This window comes from Chiloscyllium plagiosum, chromosome 33 (assembly GCF_004010195.1).
Source record: "Chiloscyllium plagiosum isolate BGI_BamShark_2017 chromosome 33, ASM401019v2, whole genome shotgun sequence".
NCBI classification, from domain to species: Eukaryota; Metazoa; Chordata; class Chondrichthyes; order Orectolobiformes; family Hemiscylliidae; genus Chiloscyllium; species Chiloscyllium plagiosum.
The window spans coordinates 36,900,469-36,925,164 of NC_057742.1; the positions used below are offsets into that span (position 1 = coordinate 36,900,469).

Here is a 24,696-nt window from a genome sequence, read left to right on the forward strand (position 1 = left end):
ACTGCTGCACATGACATCACACAAAGCTTACAAGATGATGATGTATTTGGTGATTTTCCCGAATGGGCACATGTGTATTTGAGCACAGTTGCCAGTGTCAACAACCACTATCTAAAATCTGCTTATTGTTTATGGGTAGCACTTTGAGCAACTGATGAGAAATTAAACTGGCTTTCTTCAGGTTTAAACAAACAATGAATATCAGAGAAACTCAGCAGATCTAGCAGCATTTATGGAGAGAGAAATACTAAGTTTCAAGTCTGGAATGTCTACTACAGACCTGAAATGGTGTTGGAAACTGGGTTTTTTAATATACTTTTGACAGAGAGTAGCAAGTACAATGCAAAAGACAAAAAGGGCTACCAAAAAAGGTGGGTATAAATTAAAGTACAAAATGGAAAGAATGGGTCCTCTACTACTACTACAGACCTGAAATGGTGTTGGAAACTGGGTTTTTTAATATACTTTTGACACAGAGAGTAGCAAGTACAATGCAAAAGACAAAAAGGGCTACCAAAAAGGTGGGTATAAATTAAAGTGCAAAATGGAAAGAATGGGTCCTCTACTAAGGCTTTTAGGGCCACATCGCCTTCCTTGGATATGTCTCCAATTCTATTTTACCTTGCATGGATATGTATTTTTCTTCTCCCCGACCTCACATACATGAAACCAGCTTTGTTATGTATGTTACTTTGCTCTCAGTAGGGTGTCTATGTCATCTGCCCTCTTGCTCCTCCTCCAAATCTGTCAAAAATATAAAACAACCATTTTCCTGCATCTTTCAGTTCTGAAGAAGAGTCATACCAGACTTGTAATGTTCACACTGTTTCTCACTCCATAGATGCTGTCAGACCTGTGTATTTCTGCAGCATTTTGTTTGTTTCAGATTTTCAGCATCTGCAGGATTTTGTCTTTATTCTTCTGGCTTAAAGTGGTTTTTACTGCAAAGAGACAGCTCTTGTCTTTGCGGAGGTCTAATTGCTGCTCCTCGACATTCACAACTCCAACCTGTTCAACTTCCTGGGACCCATCCACATGTTGGCAGAATGGAGGACTTTGATAAAATTGGTCACTTGTACGTAGGCAATCAGCTACTGGTTGCCAGCCAAAGCTCCATTCTTTCACAAATCTTGTCTGCAACTCGTCCACAAACTTTCTGCAATGTCCCACCCCCAACTGTACTTCTCCCCATAGCAGTGCAAGTAATAGCTATAAAGAGTGCCAGGTTACTTACTCTTAAAAAATGTGCAGCAATTCCTTTAATAATTCTTGATTACTATCTTCAAATATTCTTAATTATTGCTTTCCTGTTTTCATTTTCCTCCCACAATCCAAACATGTGCAAGTTAGGTAAATTGGCCATGCAAAATTGCCCTTAGTGTCCAGGGATGTACAGGTTAGGTGGATGAGCCATAGGGGGATGGATCTGGGTGGGATGCTTTTCAGAGGGTCGATGTGAACTCGACAGAGATAATAGAATCGCCATTAGCCTATGATTTATGAACTGGTTTGACTAGATTCAAATCAAGTGGTTTTCCAATCTCTGTTTGCACTGGAGCTCGTTTGTTTGGGCTCAATTGCCAAGGACGCTATTTTATTAGTAACCACATCTGTCATTTCTGTCACTTCCAGCAGGATTCCACCACCAAACACATCTTGTCCTCCCTACGCTGTCAGCATTCTGCAGGGATTCCCACAATGACCCTTGTCCACTCCTCCATCACTTCTAACATCTCACTCCCTGATACCTTCCCATGTAATTGCAGAATGTGTACCTCTTGCCCATTCACCTCCTTACCCTCCTCAAATGTCTATAGCACCAAACACATCTTCCAAATGAAGCAGCTTTCTACTTGCATTCCTTTCAATCTCATCTACTGTATTCGCTGATCATTGGTGCGATCAAATACAGACTGGGTGACCGCACTGCGAAATACCTCCACACTGTCTATAGAAATCTCTGACCTTCAAGTTGCTTGCTATTTCAAAAAACTTCCTTGCTGTCCATGCTACGTTTCTGGCTTGGGCCTGCTGCAGTATTTCAATGAAGCACAATGCAAGCTCAAGGAACAGCACCTAACTTTCCAATTAGGCAATTAACAACCTCGGTCTTGCCATTGTATTCCATAACTTCAGAAACAGATTGTCTTTTATTTTTCTCTACTAAGGCTTCTACAGCCATTTCATCAGTGACTGTCTGTGGCTCCAGCTAACCCTGAACAGATTCATTCTTTCTTCACCCTCGCCAGCCTTCTCTTGTTTACTTTGCTCTGAGCAGAGAGGTCCCTGTCCCTCTCTTTCACACCTTAATTTACACACATTTACATCTCTTTCACTACCATTAACAAGCAAATGTCTTTTGCACTGACCTTCGATGCAATCTTCACTTCTCCTCCACCTCTGACAAAAATATTTTTAAGTTTTCCAACACTTTTCAGTTCTGAAGATGGCATACCAGCCCCAAAATGTTAACTGTTTCTTTCTAGTGATAGACTTTGTTTAGTCATTGCTCTGGTCACCACAATGGAAAAATGACTGAAATTTGATCACAATTGTTTTGTCTCTTTATCCTCAACTGGACTTTCCATGGTTATAGACAAAACTGTAACTTTGATCTAGACTTTGTACCTCTTATGCACTCACAGCAGCATCTGCCTCTGGGCTTAGTTGGAGTTAAAACAACAATCTGCTACATTTTCTCCTGAGATTGTGTTTCTGACTCAAACCCAAGTCCCATGGGTTTCCCTTTCAACTTCCAGCCTTCTGAACAAATGTGCCCTAACTTGTTACAATGACGGCACCTTCCTCCTAATGTTCACCCCCACCTTCAGTATTTGACTTTGATTTGACAACAGATCTTGGGACATTGCCAGCTATCCATTTCTTACCTTAGTTAGTTGGCTTCCTTTCACTCTCCCATTCTCCACAACTTTAATTTACAACAGTGATGAAAAAATGTTTAATTTTGTAGGTTAGCTCATAATTGTCAGCCATAATTACTACCTGTCTAGCAGTGGCAACCCATTGATTGTCAACATGAATTCTTATTATGGAAGATAGTGTGTTTATAAATTCTTAGATTATTCTCTTATAAGAGCTTTGCATGGTTTCAGCTTCTCATGTTCTTAACTGCCTGTAAAAATTGCTTTGCTTCACCCTTTTGAATTCAATATAGGTTTGCCCCAAATGCTTCCTTAAATTCTGGAACCCTCGCCTATATGCCTCAGGCACTAACTCATGATACCAGTGTAGTGTTCTTTATAGTGTTACCAAGTTTGGATTCAAGTCTGACTGGTCAAGGTTTATCCAAGTCAAGAACTTCTGTTTCTACGCTATTTATGTAATTGATATATTTACCAGTAATGTTCCAACAGTTCAAAATCTAAACTCTAGGCTACACTATATCTCCATGGTCCTCAAGTTTTGGTCCTTGAGGCTCAGAAAATAGAAATATTCCTCAGTCACCAGTTAGTGGGTGAAATTCAGAGACCAAGAGGTTTGGAAAGGATGGAAACATGAAATTTTTTTGATACATTTGCAAATAAGTTAGATAGATTTACATCATGTATGTGTATCTATGGGTGTTCCAAAAACAGTTTTGACATCAAAATCCATAAATACCATATTAAATATTAGCAACTTCCTTTTGATTTGAGTTTTGGATCAAATTAGCTTTTGATCAAGTTGGATCTGGAAGTTCAGTCATATTTTTAGATTTGGGACACGTAATAATTTAATAACAAAATTTGCACCACACAACTTTCAAATAATGTCCATCTCCAACAACAGATCATATAATCATCGCTCCTTGATATTCAATGGTGTTGATAGTGCATGATTCAGTGGTGTTACCATTGACCACAAACTGAACTGGATTTGCCATACAAATACAGTTGCTACAGAAGTAGGTCAGAGGCTAGGAATCCTGCAGTGAGTAACATTTCCTCCCTCCAGCATTCAGTGCACACTGCTGCTCCTATCTCCAGGATGCACTGCAGAAATTCACCAAAGATCCATTGGTTGCACCTTCCAAACCCACAACCACTTGTATCCAGAAGGACAAGGGCAGCAGATACATTGGAACGTCATCACGTGTAGGTTCCCCTCGAAGCCACTCACCATTCTGACTTGGAAAGATATTGCTGTTCCTTCAGTGTCACTGGGTCAAAATAATGAACAAGCACCCTATGGGCATTGTGGGTCAATTGGCAGCACATGGACTGCAGCGGTTCAACAAGGCAGCTCACCCCCACCTTCAAGGGCAACTAGGGATGGGTAATAAATGCTGTTCCAGCCAGCGACACCCACACGCCATGAGTTAATTTTTAAAAATTCCAACTATTGGCAAAATAAACTGAATAAAGAGGACAACGTAAGTTACTAGTAGAGCTATTTGTCTTAAATCACCACATGTATGTGTGGGCTAATCCCGGTCATTAATAATTTTTAAACAATACATTTCCTCTATTTGGTTTAACTTTCCATCTCAAAGTCACATCCTGCTTTACAGGCAGTGATGTCTGGAATCAGCATTCTCAGTTGAGATTGAACACACATTTGAATATGGGTAATAATCTCAGAGGTATGTTACTGTAATGTCTATTTGTTGTCTTTTGCATTAACTGCCTTGCAGTGCCTCCTGTACTCACTGTTAGAAGGTACCAAGTTATCCTGGACAATGTACACAAAAGCTAGAGCAGTTCCATTAATCCCTGACTGACTTCTCCCTCTAACAACTCTCTTCCACTCTTTGCACTTTTCATTTTCTGTCTCACTCAATGCAGAGAACAATTGATTTTCTGACCCCCGTGTGTTGCTGAGACTTGGTATGGACTTTGGATTCATATGCTGGTTACAGCTGGGATATGAAAGCTCTGCTCCAGCCAGACAATCCATCACTAATATTAGTCATAATTGGCCTTCTGCCTCCACCTCCGTTTTCTTTTTTGTTAATTGGCCCATTCTGTGTTTTGCAGAAACTGACTGGATTACTTCTGGCATTAAAGATCAACTTCTACAGTGTAGGTTAGATGGTTCCTGAGCATGTCTGTCCCAGCCATCAGAACTGATTAAACAAATAGACAGAAAAGAAATTAACAAAGAGAATTTTACTGTGTGGTTTGAGTGTAAGAATGAGGAAGGGCAAAGTGAACAAGACTTGAGGATGCTCACACACTAATCTTTGAAGCCAGGAAGACAAATTGATAAAGACTTATTAAAATAAAAGGCATGTGGTATCCTGGGTCGATAAAGCATAAGTACAAAATATCCTTATTTGCCTCAGAAAATAGGACAATAAATAAAGATCTACAGAAATTAGGGGTTGTTAGAAGGGATAGATTAAAAGAAAATTAGAGTGCATAGATTCGAATGGAGTCTGAGGATGTCTCAGATTTGAACTGGACAAAAGTGTGAATGATTGTAGATATCAATGAGGTGCATTCAGATTGTTTAAATTCTTGTTTAAAATCACTAAAACCCAAACAACCTTTTTCCTAAAAGGTGGGAGAGTCAGTAACCAAAGGACAAGAACTAGAGTGGTGATGAGATCTTTTAATGCTTATTATTTAATGGAACTAGTTTGCACTGTGGAAGATGGGGGAAGCAGAATTGGTAGTAACTTTTCAAAAGGAGTTGGATCTATACAACAAAAATCATTACAGTCACCCAGGCCAATATCCATATATCACTCACCACTCTCTAATTGAAAGCATAATTTAACACAGTGGAATTGATTTAAGCCTCAATTTATTTACATTCACAAGCTAGAATGTTTAGCAGTGCATGATAGACTGAGCTGTCACTCAGGCAGACAATAGCCAAAATAACAAACAGGGATTCATTGAGAACAGTGAGACTTGGGATGTATCCATTCATCAGTACTACTGGAAGCTGGGTCAGATCCATATTGCCACAGATCAGGTGTGCATTATTGGAATGATGGATAATGAAGTAAAACTGTGTTATAGTGAAACCATGTTTAATGAAACAATGTTAATCAAGGACTAAGTGTACATGAAAATAAATTTACATGTGGAAAGAGTAAGGTAGGTTGAGTAGTTTTTATAAACAGTTTCTGCAGACATGTGCGGCTGTAAAGTTCTAAGAATTTTATTGTGTTGGAGAAAAAGGTAGATTGGAGCTTAGTGAAAGCAAAACACAGATAAGGCAATAACAAGTGGTCCAACAGTAAGAAGTGGACTTCCCCTCCACCATTAGGTCAGAGTCAGGATGTTCACTGGTCAATGCACATGTTCAGCATCAAACAACTCCTCAGATACTGCAGCAGTTCAAATGCAAGAAGATCGGAATACAACCCAGGTTTGGGCTGACAAATGGTCAATATCGTGCCACACTATTACCAGGCAATGATCATCTCCAAAAGAGGGAATCTAACCTTTGCTTCTGGTCAGATAATGGCAATACCATCACTGAATCCTCCAATTTTAATACCCTGAGGGTTACCATCGCCCAGAGTCTGAACTGGACTAGCCATATAAATATTGTGGCTCCTAGAGCAGGTCAGAGGGTAGTGTGCTTTTCTAGTGTGCATATTCCCTACATTAGAGCAGTGATAACAATTCAAAAATGCTTTGTGAAATCCTGAAGTTACAAAAGATGCAATGTTATACATATTTTTTACTGTTCAAAACACCATTTTATTCCCCAAGTCTTTGTTTCAATCGTTTAATTCTCATCTTGCTTTTCCTTCTAATGGCTGGAGACTTTGTGTTTGTGCAATCAGCTGTCATGCAAGAAGCTCCAAGAAATCTCTTGCAGACTGACAGACAAAGCAATCAGATACCAAACTGCAAAAAGCAATGAAGTGCAGGCTCTACTTTCCTCTTGGTGTTAATCAGAAACAAAGTTAAATGTTCATTCATAATGCTCCTGAATGTAAACACAACACCCATTCCCTTGTACAGATAGACAAGCACAGATGGATTCTAGAGAGCCAAGTGTGCAGGCGAATCATGTTTTCACCGGGTCCTTTTTTTGTGGTTCTTTGGTAAAGAATGAAAGATAAAGTCTGAGATGGAAGTCTCCATTCTGTTTAGGTAGAGGAGGAAACCTCAACAGATGAGACAACAAAGAGCTGGAAGCAAGGGAAAGAAAAAAGGGGTAAGGCTGCCCATTGGTGTCAGGGGTTTGTGTTCTAAGGAAAGGCTGCAGAAACTTAAACCCTGAGCCAGGAAAGAAGGTATTTGGTAAATAGACCGACATAAAATGATTTAAACTATAGGAGAGAAATAACCCAGATCATACTTTTGGATTGAAATGTATAAGTAGAACTAAGCAGCACAGATAATCTGGAGAATAAGCATCAAGGCAGCATAGTGAAGTCTTGGTTCCAGTGGCAGAGGCAGCTGAATGAGGAAATGGAAGGAGATAAGTATTTGAATAAGGCTCAGAACATAAAGTGTGTCAAAGCCAATGGAATCCTCTTAAATTTAGCTACTGTCATAGGAAAAGTGGTGGTCAATCTACGTACAGCAAGATTCCACAAACAGCCCCATGTGATAGTGACCAAACTTCATATTTGGGGATCAATATTTGCCAAGGCACTGGTGAAAACTGAGTTTGAGCGCATCATTCACTGCAGGAAGTTTAACTATCAAGAACCCCAAGATTAAAAATGTGGAAATGGGAAATAAGGAAAGTTGAGAAAATATTTTAGTCAAAGATCTATACAGTATGGAGACAGATGCTTCAGTCCAACTCATCCGTGCTGACCAGATATCCTAAATTAATCTAATCCCATTTGCCAGCATTTGGCCCATATCTCTGAACTCTTCCTATTCATGGACCCATCCAGGTGGCCTTTTAAATGTACCAGCCTCAACCACTTCCTCTGGCAGTTCATTCTATATATGCACCATCCTGAGTGAAAAAGGTGCCCCTAAGGTCCTTTTAAATTTTTTCCCTTCTCACCTTAAACCTATACCCTCTAGGATTGGACTCCCCTGGGAAAAAGACTGTGCCAATCACCATATCCGTATCCCTCATGATTTTACAAGCCTTTATAAAGGTCACCCTCAGCCTATACAGAAGAAAATGCTTTTGGAATACAATTGTCATCAAAAGGATATGCTATGAAAGTGAATGTTTCTGGAAAGAGAAGGGATGAAATAGTCAGCTGATAGGTTTGTGAATGATCAAACAAGGAAAGATATGACCATCTCATCAACATGCTTGTGTTTCTGCAAGTGTGGCAGAAAAGTTGTGAAGTGTTTGTAGCCTCTTTTCCTTCCATCATTAAAGAACTCCTTAAACTTTCAATTAAGTATTAGGCTGTGTTTCCGGAATATCTTAAATAAAACGAAACAACTAAATTATTAACACACCTAAGCACTTTCACTGTATTGAGATCACATGAGAACTAGGAAATATGAATACAGCTTTGCCTCAGCTCTACAGAACAATTGCACCTTTAGCTATGTCTGTATGGGTTCTAAGGAATTCTAAACATTGTCCTGAAAAGTTAACTGTTTATTTCTCCAGATACTGCCAGACCTACTGAGTTTCTCCAGCATTATCAACTGTAGTTGTTTGAATATATGCATTCACCAGCATTGCCAATCATTTCACACAATACAGCCACTACAGCAGCAGTTGTGTTTCTGAAAAGAGCAAATCTACGTGAAGCTGATTTTCCCTTCATAACAAAGAGCTGCAGTTACATTCTGCAGGACAATAGCTGTCAGAAAAGGGACTACAAAATATTGGACCTTAAGTTGAAAAACTATACATTCCTAAATTTCTATATTCATAAACTTTTAAAACATAATAAGTTTAAAAATATTTTTTAAAACGCTAACTGTGTCTGTTTGCCTCCTGCTGACTGTCTGTCTTGCAATTAGGCCAACTCCCTCCTGCTCTTCAACTCTCTTCCTCTTTGTCTTATGTACCACTTCCATGTCCAATCTTCTTGCCTGCTATTTCCTCTCCTGACACATTGCTCATAGGGGTGGGGAGGTGGGAGGGAGTGAGCAGAAAAGCAGTGAGAGAGAAAGAGGCTTGGGGGTGCCAAGGCATTAGCTCTGGAAGGGCACTGCTCAGATCATGCTCAGTTAAACCCAGCTACATACGGACATTCAAATTAGAAGCCGGAGTAGGCCATTCGGCCCCTCGAGCCTGCTCCACAATTTAAGATCATGATTGATCTGTTTGTGTTTTGAATTCCACATTCCTGCTGATAACTTTAGATTTTTGATAAGGCAGAGATAATTTCCCTTGCCTAAAAATGTTCAATGACCCCTACCTTCACTGCCTTCCTAGACAGAGGTCCAAAGTCACACAGCCCTGTTTGAAAAGATTTCTCCTCTCCTCTAAAAGGCCATCTCTAGTTTTTAAAACAGGTTCGCCTGGTTCTGACCTGACTCAAGGGGAAACATCCTTTCCACATCCCCATTGAAACAGGAGATCCTGAGCAGTCTCAACAATCAAGTCATCCCTCATTCTTCGAAACTCCAGTGAAAACACACCCAGTCTGACCAACCACTCCTCATAACACAACCCACTCATTCCAGGTATCAATAAATAAACAGCCTCTGAACTGCTTCAAATGCTTCCTTAAATAGAAGGAAAATAAAACTGTAAACAGTATTCGAGATGTAATCTCGGCAATGCCCTGTATAACTGAACCAAAGAAGAATCCTATCAAACTCAAAACATTAACTCTGTATATCATTCCCCCATCCCTGTCCATCATCTCTTCCCTTTCTACTCACTCTTTCACTTCCCTCCCCCTACTTCTTTCAGCCCCCACTTACCCCAGTACTGATGCTAATGTCCCATGAACCAGAACCCACTGCTTCCACATCAGTCTTTGAGCCATGTATTCATTTTACTAATCTAATGCATCCTCTGCCAATTGGCGTGTGGCTGAGATTAAAATCTAGACATTATTACCCTTATGGTTTGGCTCTTTTTCTGTTTCCTCAGTGTCGATTGAACTTTACCAGATTTACCCATGTTGTTGGTACCTACATACACAACAAGAGCGGAATCTTGTCCCTTCCATTTCAGGTTCCTGTCCAGCCCTGGGCAGATGTCCTGAATCCTGGCACTAGGTAGGCAACATAGTCTACACTTTGGAAAATCAGATCACGATGCTGTGTTCCTCCTTCTGGTTTACAAGCAGAAATTGAAACGTGAGGACCCAGTAAAGAAAGTAGTACAGTGTTGGTCTGAGAAAGTAGAAGAGCTTCTATAGGACTCCTTGGAATCAGTGGACTGGTCCATATTCAAGAACTCAGCAGCCAACCTACATGAATATGTGGACGGCACAGTGGTTAGCACTGCTGCCTTGTAGCTCCAGAGACCCGGGTTCAATTCCCGCCTCAGGCGACTGTGAGGAGTCTGCACATTCTCCCCGTGTCTGCGTGGGTTTCCTCCAGGTGCTCCGGTTTCCTCCCACAGTCCAAAGATGTGCAGGTCAGGTGAATTGGCCATGCTAAATTCTGTAATGTTAGGTGAAGGGGTAAATTTAGGGGTATGGGTGAGCTGCGCTTCAGCAGGTCAGTGTGGACTTGTTGGGCCGAAGGGCCTGTTTCCACACTAAGTAATCTAATATGCCACTACTGTTAGACTTCATTAGCAAGTGTATAGAAGACTGTGTGCTAAAGAAGTCAATCGGAAACCTTGGATGAACTGTGGGGGTTCTTGCCTATTGAAGTTCAGGTGTGTGGCATTCAAGTCAGACAACCCTGACCTTTACAGGAAATCCAGGTATGACCTCTGAGAGGCCAAGAGACTAAGCTAGAGACCCAAACTAACCATGTGGACACCCACCATTGTGGTAAGGCCTACATGACAAAACAGGCCACAAAGCAAAAGAACATAATAACAGACAAAAAATACATCCTTCTCTGATGCACTCATTGCAATTTAGGCTCATTTTGAACAGAAGGTCAGTGTCACTTGCTCCAACAGCCTCTGATACACCCGATCCCTCAGTCACCACTGCAGATGTCAGATTGGCCTTTTTGACAGTGAACCCACGGAAAGCGACCAGCCCAGATGGAAAATCCAGCTGTGCACTCAGATCCTGGTGGACTAGTTGGCAGGAGTATTCACTGACATCTTTAATCTCTCCTTCCTACAATCTGAAGTCCCCAACTGCCTCAAGAAGACCATCATCATGTTGTTACCAGGAATGTGCCTCAACGACTCCCACCCGATGACTCTGACCTCCATAATTATGAAGTGCTTTGAGGCTCATATCAATTCTAGCTTCTCAGTCTGCCTTGATCCCTTGCAATATACCTACACAGGTCCACTGCAGACACCATCTCCCTAGTCCTACACTCACCCCAGAACGTCTGAACAACAAGAAACCTCTATTAGGCTCCTATTCATTAACTACAGCTCAGCCTTCAACACTAATTCCAACCAAACTAACCTCCAAACTCCAAGATCTAGATCTCTGCCCTGACCTACAGATCACTATCAGTGAAGGTAGGCAACACTTCCTATACAATCCTCCACACCAGTGCTCCACAAGGCTGTGTACTCAGCCCCTTACATTATTCCCTGTACACTCATGATTGTGGGACCAAACTTTGTCCTCACTCCATCTGCAAGTTCACTACAAGACCAGATCTTAAATAATGATGAGACAGAAAACAGGAAAGAGATAAAGAGCTTGGTGGTGCAGTGTAAAAATAACAATCTCTCTCTTAATATCAGCAAAATGGTCATTGACTTCAGGAAGCAAGGTATGCCCCTGTCTACATCAGTGAAGCAAAGGGGTAGATGGTTGAGAGCGTCATGTTTCTAGGAGTAACGATCACCAACAATCTGTCCTGATCCACCCACGTAGATGCACATCAAGCAAGCACAACAATGCCTCGACTTCCTCAAGAAGCTAAGGAAATTCAGCATGTATGTAAAGACTCATACCAATGTTTTTGGTACACCATAGAAAGCATTCTATCCAGATGCATTGCGGCCTCGTATGGCAACTGCTCTGCCCTGGGCCATAAGAAACTACAGAGAGTTGTGAACACAGCCCAGTCCATCATGCAAACCCAACCTTCCATCCGTTGACTCCATTTATATTTCTCGCTGCCTTGGGAAGGTAGCCAACATCAAAGACCCCTCCCATCCCAGGGTCTCTTCCATTGGGCAGTTGATACAAAAGCTTAAAACACAGGCCAACAGATTCAAGAATAGATTCTTATCCACTGTTTAGACTTCTAAATGGACTTCTCAAATTTTAAATTTAAATGTTGACCTCACTCTGTCTGCACTTTCCCTGCAGCAGTGACTCTGTATTCCTCACACTGTTTTATTACCCTCATGGATTTTGTATGGGCGGCATGGTGGCTCAATGGTTAGCACTGTTGCCTCACAGCACCAGGGTCCCAGGTTCGATTCCAGCATTGGGCAACTGTCTGTGTGGAGTTTTCACATTCTCCCTGTGTCTGTGCGGGTTTCATCCGGGCACTCTGGTTTCCTCCCACAGTCCAAAGATATTCAGGTCAGGTGAATTGGCCATGCTAAATTGCCCATAGTGCTAGGTACGTTAGTCAAAGGGAAATGGTTAGGGGTGGGTTACTCTTTGGAGGTCAGTGTGGACTGGTTGGGCCGAAGGGTCTGTTTCCACACCGTAGGGAGTTCTAGTCTAATCGTAATCGTAACCTGCACCTAGGCACATGTGGCAATAATAAATAAAATCAAGTCAATAGTGTTCTTGACTCATCCTCTTTGCTGAAGACAACAGTGTCTGTCCTCCTCACTATACTATTCCTTACTGCCACTATATTCCTTGTTGCTCCTGCCACTTGAACGGCCTTCTGTCCCATGGTGCCACGGTCACTGAGCTCATCAACCTAACAATCAACTCTTATCGAATCAAGCAGAAAACTCCTGAAACCTATTGGACATTACTAAGGCTGAGGCTCCTGTGCTTCTGCCCTGTGAGTTTCTTTAGCTGCGTCATACCCTCCCTCCCTTGACTGCAGACCAAATTAGAAGGGGTACAACTGACTCCAGATACAAATATTTTTCTGATGCATCAGTGCCTGTAGGTCAGCCTCTCATTCAAACTCTGAGCTGAATCTGTTCAAGTTATAAACATTTACTGCAGATGTAGTTTGTCCTGGATCAGACTGGCATCCAGGAGCTCCTACATACTGCAGCTGTGACACATTGCCTGTCCTGGCATCCTTAATGTGTTTTTAATTAAACAAAATAATTTATATAATTATTTGTTTCCTTCTTTTTATATATTATTTATTATTCACCCTACTATCAGTTCCTATACAGTTTTAACCCTTAGGAACAGAATAAACTGTAACCACTTCCCAGATACTCACCAGAAAGCCAGCTTCCTCAACAGTATTAGACTAAAAGCCGACTCCTCTAAGGTGAAGAGATCATGGAGGCAAAGCAATGGAGCACATCCTTCCCTTCCTCTGTTCTCAGTCACAGAAAATGTTTAAGAACTCTTAAAAACTATATAAACAAAAATTTGATTAAGATTTAACTGTAACTTATTAAGTTCTAAATTTCATCCAAGTTTAAGAAAGGATGTACAAGCTCACTATCAAGAAGCAGCTGAAATTTGGTTATCAAGGAAACCAGCTTTTCCTGTAGCTGACGCCGAGCTAAAACATGGAATACACAGTGTCAGTCAGGTGTGCAAACAAACCCCATTATATCCACAATGATAAAGCAAAACAACACTAAATCAGACAATTTTAAAACAAGAATCACTGTACCTCTGAGATGTGCAATGTATACTCGTCAGTGTTGCCATGTTACTGGTAGGAAAGGGGATGATTGACTCCTAACATGTGATTCAGAGATCCTCCCTGATGAAATGAAAAGACACCAGAGAATAGGTATGAACAATGTCCAACAGAGATATAGTAAAGTATATATAACTGACTCACAGCATCAACTTAAGATCAAAGACCACCTTCTTAAACCAAGATTTGGAGGTGCCGGTGTTGGACTGGGGTGCACAAAGTTAAAAATCACAACACCAGGTTATAGTCCAACAGGTTTAATTGGAAGCACTAACTTTCGGAATGCTGTTCCTTCATCAGGTGGTTGTGGAGGACACAATTGTAATAAATTCTGTGTCTTACAATTGTGTCCTCCACAACCAATTGACGAAGGAGTGGCGTTCCGTAAGCTAGTGCTTCCAATTAAGCCTGTTGGACTATAACCTGGTGTTGTATGATTTTTAACCTTCTTAAACCAAATATTTCTTGCAATCTAGTGCATTGTCTTTTGTTATATTACTGGCTTCGATGAATAAGGCCCTTTAGCGACCCACTATCTACCAACCCTGATATTTTCCTGTTACAACATCCAGCTATAACTATAATGAATCCTTTTGACCTGGCTTTCACTTCTCTTTCTGACAGTCCAGGAGGTCACTTACCTTTGTGTAAATAAGTATTTCCTACCACCTGTCTAAACTTCAATTCTCTAGCCATGTTGTTCTCCCCTCCTATCATATCAAATTTGTGGGTGGCACAGTGGTTAGCACTGCTGCCTCACAGCGCTTGAGACCCGGGTTCAATTCCCACCTCAGGCGACTGACTGTGTGGAGTTTGCACGTTTTCCCAGTGTCTGCGTGGGTTTCCTCCCATAGTCCAAAGATGTGCAGGTCAGGTGAATTGGCCATGCTAAATTGCCCGTAGTGTTAGGTAAAGGGGTAAATGTAGGGGTATGGGTGGGTTGCGCTTCAGCGGGACGGTGTGGACTTGTTGGGCCGAAGGGCCTGTTTCCACACTAAGTAATCTAATCTAAAAATTATGGTTGGGTCTAATTTCATTATTCACTAAATGATTGGTGTGCATCTTGAAGATCCCTGGAGATGTGTGCCTGAGGCTGAGAATGCCAACTTTATGAATTTTATCCTTGTACCCCTGGATGACAAGAGAACACGAAGCTTTGAACAGAAAAAAAAAAGGTGTGGCTCAGGTACAGGCAGCTGGGATCAAGGACATCCCTGGAGGTGTATAGGGGATCCAGGAGTTCACTGAAGTATGAAATCAGGAGGTGGAAAGGGGGCATGGGATACCCTTGGCTGAGAAGATTAGGATGAATCCAAAGAGGTTCTTTAAGAATATCAAAAGGAAAAAGAATAACTAGAAAGAGAATAGGACCCCTCAAGCACCAAAGTAAACATGTATGTGTAGAACTGCAAGAGGTGGGTGAGGTCCTCAATGAATATCTTTCTTCTGCATTTACCACAGAGAAAGACATGAATAGTAGGAGGTGGTGTTGGACATATTAGAATATGAAAAGATGGATAAATCTCCTGGTCCTGACCAGATATATCCAAGAACACTACAAGAGGCTAGAGAAGAAATTGTGAGGGCACTGGCTGATATATTTGCATCATCGTTAGCCATGGGTGAGATCCCAGAAGACTAAAGGATAATAAATGTTGTACCCTTACTCAAGAAGGGCTGCAAAGAAAAACCTCGGACCAGTAAGGGAATCAAGGACAAGAGAAGATCAGTTTAAGGTTAGAGGGAAAAGATTAAAAGGGAACCTGAGGGGCAACTTTTTTTACATAGAGAGTGGTACACATATGTAGCTGTCAGTGAAAGTGATTGAGGCAGGTACATTAACAACATTTAAAAAGCATTTGAACAAATACATGGATAGGAAAGGTTTAGAACAAATGAGAAAAGTGCAAGGAAATGGGGTTAGCACTGATGGTCATTCTGGTCAGCATAGACCATAGAGCATGTATAGCATGGAAGCAGACCCTTCGGTCCAACCCGTCCATGTCGACCAGATATCCCAACCCAATCTAGTCCGACCTGCTAGCACCCGGCCCATATCCCTCCAAACCCTTCCTATTCATATACCCATCCAAATGCCCCTTAAATGTTGCAATTGTATTAGACTCCACCACTTCTGGCAGCTCATTCCATACACATACCACCCTCTGCGTGAAAAAGTTGCCCCTTACATCTCTTTTATATCTTTCCCCTCTCACCCTAAACCTATGCCCTCTAGTTCTGGACTCCCCGACCCCAGGGAAAAGACTTTGTTTATTTACCCTATCCATGCCCCTCAATTTTGTAAACATCTATAAAGGTCACCCCTCAGCCTCCGATGCTCCAGAGAAAACAGCCCCAGCATGTTCAGCCTCTCCCTATATCTCAAATCCTCCAAACCTGGCAACATCCTTGTAAATCTTTTCTGAACCCTTTCAGGGGCCTGTTTCGTGCTGTATGATTCTATGACTCTATGATCTGGTTTGAAGTCCTTCTCTGTAACACCATAACTTGTATGCATTATAGAAAAACTGAGTTACGTCTACGTGGAGTATTCACTTTCCAAAACTAAAACTGAACAAAGAACAGCCAAGAATCCATTTGGGAAGTGAAATCATGGGTTTGAGTACTCTTTATTGGGTGAATATATATTGAAATTCTCCAAAACTAAAGTTTCCAGCCAGATCCACAATTCAACACAATCATGATTTGGAGGTACCGGTGTTGGACTGCGGTGGATAAAGTTAAAAATCACATAGCACTAGCTTTCAAAGTGCTGCTCCTTTGTCAGGTGGTTGTGGATGACCCGATCATAATCATGGCTGATCTGCCTCAACTCCACTTTTCTATCAGTTTCTCAATCCTAATGGGTGCGAACTTTGGTAAATTCTTTTACAAATGGACAGTAGTTTTGTTCTGGAGAAGCTACAGTATGGACATGGTCCAATGACATTTACTGTCCCCACCATCTAGAGTTCGTTTCACAAGGAAGATCTCAAAATAATCCCACCGCTTGTTCTTTCTTCCTATCCTATTTCTTGGCTTTGTGTTCTTCGTTTCAAGAAAAAAAAGGGGTTACCTTGCTTTATGATATAAATCCTTCATATCTCTCATCTTCCCTACATATTTTTTCCATACTCACAAAGTTTATTTATCTGCATTATATTAGTTGGAGTTAAAATTACAATCTAACCTGTGCCCTTTTAACTTTGAGTATTCTTTTCAGAGTCATTGTTATAAGCTTCATTAGGTCTCAGATTTCCCTTGCAACTTCCAACATTCTAAATGAATGTGTCCTACCTTGCTATAATGGAAAACGTACAGCTTCTGATTTTCACCACCACTCAGCACTTTCCTAATGATCTGAGGAGTCCTTGGGGAATTCCTAGTTACCATGCTTTACCTTGACTGCTTGCCTTCCTTTCACTTATTTTCTAACCCTTCTGAATTTATGAGAGTGATGGTCAAGCATAGATTTCCTGTGCTCCATCTGTCAACCTACTCAAAATGAGCAATGTCCAGTCTTTCTTTGCTCATTTTACTTGTCATTTTCTCAAATGACATGAATTCTTCCACCTCCTTTTCCTGAAATTTTAGTAAGGTCTGTGTAAACTTAAACATTTCCTTGCTGGATGTCAAATTATAAAGCAGATTCAGCTTATATTCACTTTCTTTTCTCGTTGTATTCTAGTTCTCATTTCCTGTCTTTTCATTTCCAATTTTTGATTTCTTATTTCCATCTTCTTATCCTTATCTTTCCTGGCCATCTCTAGTTTCTTCATTCCCTCTTTATGATCAAGCTGCTACAATTGTAACTGAATATCATCTGACTGAAATGTTTCAGTCTCCGGAGTACCTGGTCTCTAGTATTTCCCCCAAACCCAACTATCAAGATAGTACCTCAATATTTCTGCCTTCACAGCTCTGTCAGGCAATGCTACCTCTAGTTTACCCACCAAGCCAATCAACTTGGTCTTTGAAAAGTTCCCTTAAGACTACCAGGGACAATCCTTTGCCATTTCCAGTGCAGATGCATTTTCTGACATCTGTGTTATTTACGAATACCACACCCACATCTTTCTTGCCTCTGTTTCAAAATTGATCCCAGACAAGCCCCCAAAGTTTATTACACCTCACTGGAGTAGTGCATTGGAAAACTTGTCTCATTATTTCCGGAGTCATCACTAAAGTTAAAGATTTTATAAACGTTCCCTGATTTACATGTTAGAGAGTCATAGAGATGTACAGCTGACAGAGGTAGAAACAGACCCTTTGGTCCAACTTGTCCATGCCGACCAGATATTCCAACCCCAATCTAGTCCCACCTGCCAGCACCCGGCCCATATTCCTCCAAACCCTTCCTATTCATATACCCATCCAGATTTTTTTTTTTAAATGTTGCAATTGCACTAGCCTCCACCACTTCCTCTGGCAGCTCATTCCATACACGTACCATCCTCTGCACAAAAAAGTTGCCCCTTAAGTCTCTTTTATATCTTTCCCCTCTCACCCTAAGCCTATGCCCTCTAGTTCTGGACTCCCCCACCCCAGGGAAAAGACTTTGTCTATTTATCCAATCCATGCCCCTCATGATTTTATAAACTTCTATAAGGTCACTCCTCAGCCTCCCCAACTCCTGTACTCAATACTCTGACCAATAAAGGAAAGCATACCAAATGCCGCCTTCACTATCTGATCTACCTGCGACTCCACTTTCAAGGAGCTATGAACCTGTACTCTAAGGTCTCTTTGTTCAGCAACACTCCCTAGGACCTTACCATTAAGTGTATAAAGTCCTACTAAGATTTGCTTTCCAAAAATGCAGCACCTCGCATTTATCTAAATTAAACTCCATCTGCCACCTCTCAGCCAATTGATCCATGTGATCAAGATCCTGTTGTAATCTGAGGTAACCTTCTTCACTGTCAACCACACCTCCAATTTTGGTGTCATTTGCAAACTTACTAACTATCCTCTTGTGCTCACATCCAAATCATTTATAAAAATCATGAAAAGTAGTGGACCCAACACTGATCCTTGTGGCACTCCACTGGTCATAGGTCTCCAGTCTGAAAAACAACCCTCTACCACCATCCTGTCTTCTACCTTTGAGCCAGTTCTGAATCCAAATGGCTAGTTCTCCCTGCATTCCATGAGACCTAACCTTGCTGACCTGTCTCCCATGGGGAACCTTGTCGAATGCCTTACAGAAGTCCACATAGATCACATTTACTGCTCTGCCCTCATCAATCCTGTTTGTTACTTCTTCAAAAAACTCAATCAAGTTTGTGAGACATGATTTCCCATGCACAAAACTATGTTGACTATCTCTAATCAGACTTTATCTTTCCAAATACATGTACATCCTGTCCCTCAGGATTCCCTCCAACAACTTGCCCACCACGGATGTCAGGTTTACTGGGCTATAGTTCCCTGGTGTGTCCTTACCACCCTTCTTAAACAGTGGCACCATGTTAGCCAGCCTCCAGTTTTCTGGCACCGCACCTGTGACTATCGATGATACAAATATCTCAGCAAGAGACCCACCAATCACTTCCCTAGCTTCCACAGATTGAGGGTACACCTGATCAGGTCCTTTGGATTTATTCACTTATGAATTTAAAGACATGCTCTGTAATATGGAAATTTTTCAAGATTAGATTACTTACAGTGTGGAAACAGGTCCTCTAGCCCAACAAGTCCACACCAACCCTCCAAAGAGCAACCCACCCAGACCCATTCCCCTACATTTACCTAACACTACGGGCAATTTAGCATGGCCAATTCAGCTAACCTTTGGATTGTGGGAGGAAACCAGAGCACCCGGAGGAAACTCACGCAGACATGGGGAGAATGTGCAAACTCCACACAGACAGTTGATCGAGGCAGGAATTGAACCCAGGTCTCTGGCACAGAGGCAGCAGTGCTAACCACTGTATCACCATCTATTTCCCTACATTCTCTATCTTCCATATCCTTTTCTACGTAAATATTGATGCAAAATACTCGTTTAGTATCTCCTCCATCTCCTATGGCTCCACACAAAGGCTCCCCAGTTCCCTTTTGTCCTTTGGATTCTCCTTAATTCTATTTGACAAAGCTATCTCATGACCTTTGTCCCTGATTTCCCTCTTAAGTATACTCCTACTTCCTTTATACTCTTCTTAGGATTCACTCAATCTATCCTGTCTATACCTGACATATGCTTCCTTCTTTTTCTTAACCAAATCCTCAATTTCTTTAGTCATCCAGCATTCCCTATGCCTACCTGCCTATCCTTTCACACTAACAGGAATATACTGTCTCTGAACTCTTGTTACCTCATTTCTGAAGGCTTCCCATTTTCCAGCTGTCCCTTTCCCTGCCCCCGATCAGCTTCTGAAAGTTCTTACCTAACACCATTAAAATTAGCCATCTTCCAATTTAGAACTTCAACTTTTAGATCTGGTCCATCCTTCTCCATCACTATTTTAAAACTAATAGAATTTTGGTCAGTATACCCAGAGTGTTCCCCCAGTGACACCTCAGTCACCTGCCCTGCCTTATTTCTCAGGGTGATCATCCCTTTCTTATTGCTCAGTTCCACCCAAATAACTTCCCTGGATGTATTTCCAGTAATATCCTCCCTCAGAACAGTTGTAATGCTATCCTTTATCAAAAACGCCACTCCCCCCTTCTCTCTTGCCTCCCTTTCGGTCCTGTGTTACATTTGTATCCTGGAACATTAAGCTGCCAGTCATGTCCATCCCTGAGCCATGTTTCTGTAATTGCTATGATATCAGAGTCCCATGTTCCTAACCATGCCCTGAGTTCATCTGCCTTCCCTATCAGGCCCCTTGCAGTTTAATTTATCAGTCCTACCCGGTTTTCTGCTTTGTCCCTGCCTGCCCTAACTGTTTGACTCGTTTCTGTTCTCAACTGTACCAGCCTCAGATTGATCTCTTTCCTCACTATCTCCCTGGGTCCCACCTCCACCTCCGCTCCACCTTACTAGTTTAAATCCTCCCGAGCAGCTCTAGCAAATCTCCTTGCCAGTATGTTAGTCCCTTTCCAATTTAGGTGCAATCCATCCTTCTTGTACAGGTCACTTCTACCCCAGAAGAGATTCCAATGATCCAAAAACGTGAATCCTTCTTCCATACACCAGCTCCTTAGCCATACATTCATCTGCTCTATCCTCCTATTCTTGCCCTCACTAGCTCATAGGGCTGGGAGTAATCCAGATATTACTACTCTTGATATTACTACTCCTTTTTAAAAATTCCTGCCTAACTCTCTGTAATCTCCCTTCCGAATCTCAACCTTTTCCCTTCCTATGTTGTTGGTTCCAATGTGTAAAATGACCTCCTGCTGACCCCTCTCCGCCTTGAGAACATTCTTCACCCTCTGAGACATCCTTTATCCTGGCAACAAGGAAACAGCACACCATTCTGATTTTTCACTGCTGACCACAGAAACGTCTGTCTGTACCTCTGACTAGAGGGTCCCATAACACAAGCGATCTCTTGGAAGCCAACATACCCCTCATTGCATTACAGCCAGTCTCAATACCAGAAACTTGGCTGTTCATCCTATGTTCCCCTGAGAATCCATCTCCCCCTACATTTTCCAAAACAACATACTTGTTTGAAATTGGGATAGCCACAGAAGACTCCTGCACTACCTGCCTGCTTCTCTTATCTTTCCTGGAGTTAGCCCATCTATGTGATTGTATTTGCAATTTTTCCCCCTTCCTGTAACTACCATCCATCACATGCCCTTGCTCTTGTAAATTCCTCATAACGGTCTCTCCAACCAATCCATTTGATCTGATAGAATACGCAACCAACGGCATTTATTGCCGATATAATCTTCAGTAACACATAACCTCTCCTTAAACTCCCACATCTGACATGAAGAGTATATCACTCTACTGAAGGCCATTTTTGCTTCTTTCAATCTATAGACCCAAAAAAAAATGGCACTGTCTTAATCCTCTACAAAATCCTGCTCAAGGTTAAATTAATACTTATAGCTTATATTTTTTAATTTAATCAAGAGACATATCTCAATAAAACAATCAAGAAAGAACCCACTCTACTCACTATTGCAGACATACTGTAATGCCACACTTATAATCTTCACATATCTGTTTCTGTGCTATGACCTCTCCCAAACAGGTTCCTCAAAGATTAGTTGTGAATATCACTGTTGTGACTATCCCAGATGCACTCCAATGTCCAGTGATACATGAATTCAAACAGCAAAGGCAGTAACTGTGCAGGTTCACTGCTGTGTCAGTTAGCAGTGTGGCTTTCTTTCTGTCCGTCTGTCTGTCTCTCTCTCTCTCCTACACTGACCTCACCATATGCTGCCTTTGTCTGTTCCTCTCCCTTTTAAAAGTGCTGTGTTTTGACTTTTTTTCCTCCAAAGTTCCAAAACAATGGAACAGCATATAAAACAGTAGTTGCTGCTCCTGGAATTTGAGGAAATCACCTCCGACACCTAAAATACCTTAAAAAAAGGAACAGCCTGTTACAGCCAGAAATTTTTCTGGTCCTCCATCTCGGATTAACCAGAATCCTTTGACGTTTTTAGACTCAGGTTGACAGAAATAATTGACCAGGTTTCTGTCCTTAACAATACTCACTATTTATTTACAAATGGATAAAAAATATATAGCTACAATTAAACAATTATGAAACACACACACAGAAAGATCGAGAAGGCAGCTTAATGGCTCCTGTCCAAGATGAGCTGAAAATGTGTTGCAGGAAAAGCGCAGCAGGTCAGGCAGCATCCAGGGAACAGGAGAATCGACGTTTCGGGCATAAGCCCATTCCTGAAGAAGGGCTTATGCCCGAAACGTCGATTCTCCTGTTCCCTGGATGCTGCCTGACCTGCTGCGCTTTTCCAGCAACACATTTTCAGCTCTGATCTCCAGCATCTGCAAACCTCACTTTCTCCTGTCCAAGATGACCCTTCTGGCTTGTCAGAAATTTCTGCTCCTCTCCAAGTACTTTCACTTGATTGGAGGAAATACAGGGTGACTGGTTCATGCTTATAAAGTCTGTTATTGGTTCAAATCCACAGATTAGAGCAACAGATGAGGGGAAATAACCGGCTTTCGTCAGGCTTGAGGTGCTTTTTCACTGCAGAGCTCACAAAACAATAATGCAGCAACTGATTCCACAACTTTCCATGCAGAAGGACCAATGTCAGATATAAATAAAAGAAGAAATAGATAAATCAAACTTAAGTATTAGATGAAAAGGAGGCAAGGGTTAATTGCTGGGAAAGAAAAAGAAACTCTTAAAATAGTTTAATTTGCTGATTTGGATATTATTTGTAAGAAAGTCCTTAAAGGAGATGAGTTGGGCTGAGTGAACCAGTCAACTGTATTTTTAATAGTTTGCTGGAATTGAACACTGTTCCTGTAGATTGTCAGGATGCCAATATAGTACAGATTTATAAGTTAGAAATTGTAATTGAAGGCCCATTAACTTGACATCAGTAAAAGGCAAGGTATTCAAAAGTGTTTCAATTAGCAACACAAACCTTCCCTTTCAGCCCCAAAATGCAAATGTCTTATCAAAATTTCATGGTCCCCTGTAACACAAGTATTTTTCATGGCGTAAAACTAGTTTTATAATTACACAAAATGGAAGCGCTTAGCCTTATATACTTTGTGCTTAATTGCAGGTCTCTGTAATATTCAGGATTTCAAACATTCTTTGGACAGTACTTGTGTGCAAATTAAACACTGCAGTTGATGCATATCCCCATATCCAGCACACATCTGAAATTCAAGTAGCTGAAGTCTTGGTTTTGTTTTAAACCTACATCATCATCCCCTCAGTTGACAGAAGATGTTCTATATTATTGGTCTGTGGGTTTTGAAACTGAAAATTACTACTCATTGTAGAAAAGAATAGTTGCAGGATGAACAGGCAACTTTTCATCTCAAAGGGATGATTGGCTCACCCATGTAAAGTACAGTTAGTCCTCATTCACCATTGCCCCTTAGAAGAGGGAGAGGCTGTAGGCCATGAGGGAAGTGACTTAAAATAAATCTCACAACACTCAGTGAAATCACAGGTTCTATTAACTTAATGAAGTTAAAGTAAAATAACATTACATTTGACATGTTACATTTTGGGTGTTAGACATTCCAGTTTACTTGAAAACACCATACAGATTTATTTAACAACTTAGACTATAACTTACAGTTATGGATAACTATGTATGTATCTGGACATTAGCTTACTTCTGTTGGACTGCACATATCAGTTGGTCATGTGGTTGCACCCTCACGTGGTTCAGTAGCCTATCCAGGTTTTATATTAACACAATGTTAAAATGATTCCAGTGAAGCCTCTATTCTGGAAAGGGGAAGAAAGTTCCTGTGGCAAAGGGAAGTATTCTTTTTGCAATTTTGTCAAGTCCTTTTGAGAGTTCTACACTCCCTGAAGTGTACAATTCTTTCAAGTTCTGTATAATCTGCAAACTTTGAAATTGTTTCTGCAGATGTCATTAACATATTATGAGGAAAAGCAAGAATCCCAATACTAGCTCCTGGAGACCTCCACCACAATCCTTCCTCAGTTCAGAAAAAAAAACAACAAAATCTATTAACTATTTGTTTCTGTTTCCTATCACAGAGTTAATTTTCTATCCATATTATTGACCCTTTTATTCCATATCTTATTTCTTGGCCTACAAGTCTGAAATGTGACACTGCATTGAATGCCTGTTGGAAATCCACATACACCACATTAAAGTTAATCTCATCAAGCCTTTCAGATAGCCTCTTCAAAAAATAGTAATGTACCATACAAACTGTTTTGTACCAATACCTGTGGAAAAGGTTTGAACATTTCAACCCTCACAAAGTGATGAAATTCATAACCTCTTGCATATGGAACATCTTCCAGATTGAGTTTTTCATGAGACTAAGGCTTTT

At 41.1% G+C, this 24,696-nt stretch overlaps 1 long non-coding RNA gene across 1 annotated transcript; it reads right to left on the reverse strand.

Moving 5' to 3' along the window:
* Nucleotides 1-447: 447 nt before the first annotated feature.
* LOC122540025 lies at nucleotides 448-24,663 on the reverse strand. Its single transcript, XR_006309231.1, has 3 exons — nucleotides 24,590-24,663; nucleotides 13,728-13,820; nucleotides 448-744 (listed from the first exon to the last, which is right to left on the reverse strand). It is a non-coding gene; the product is annotated as an uncharacterized LOC122540025 (long non-coding RNA).
* Between the last annotated feature and the right edge of the window lie 33 nt (nucleotides 24,664-24,696).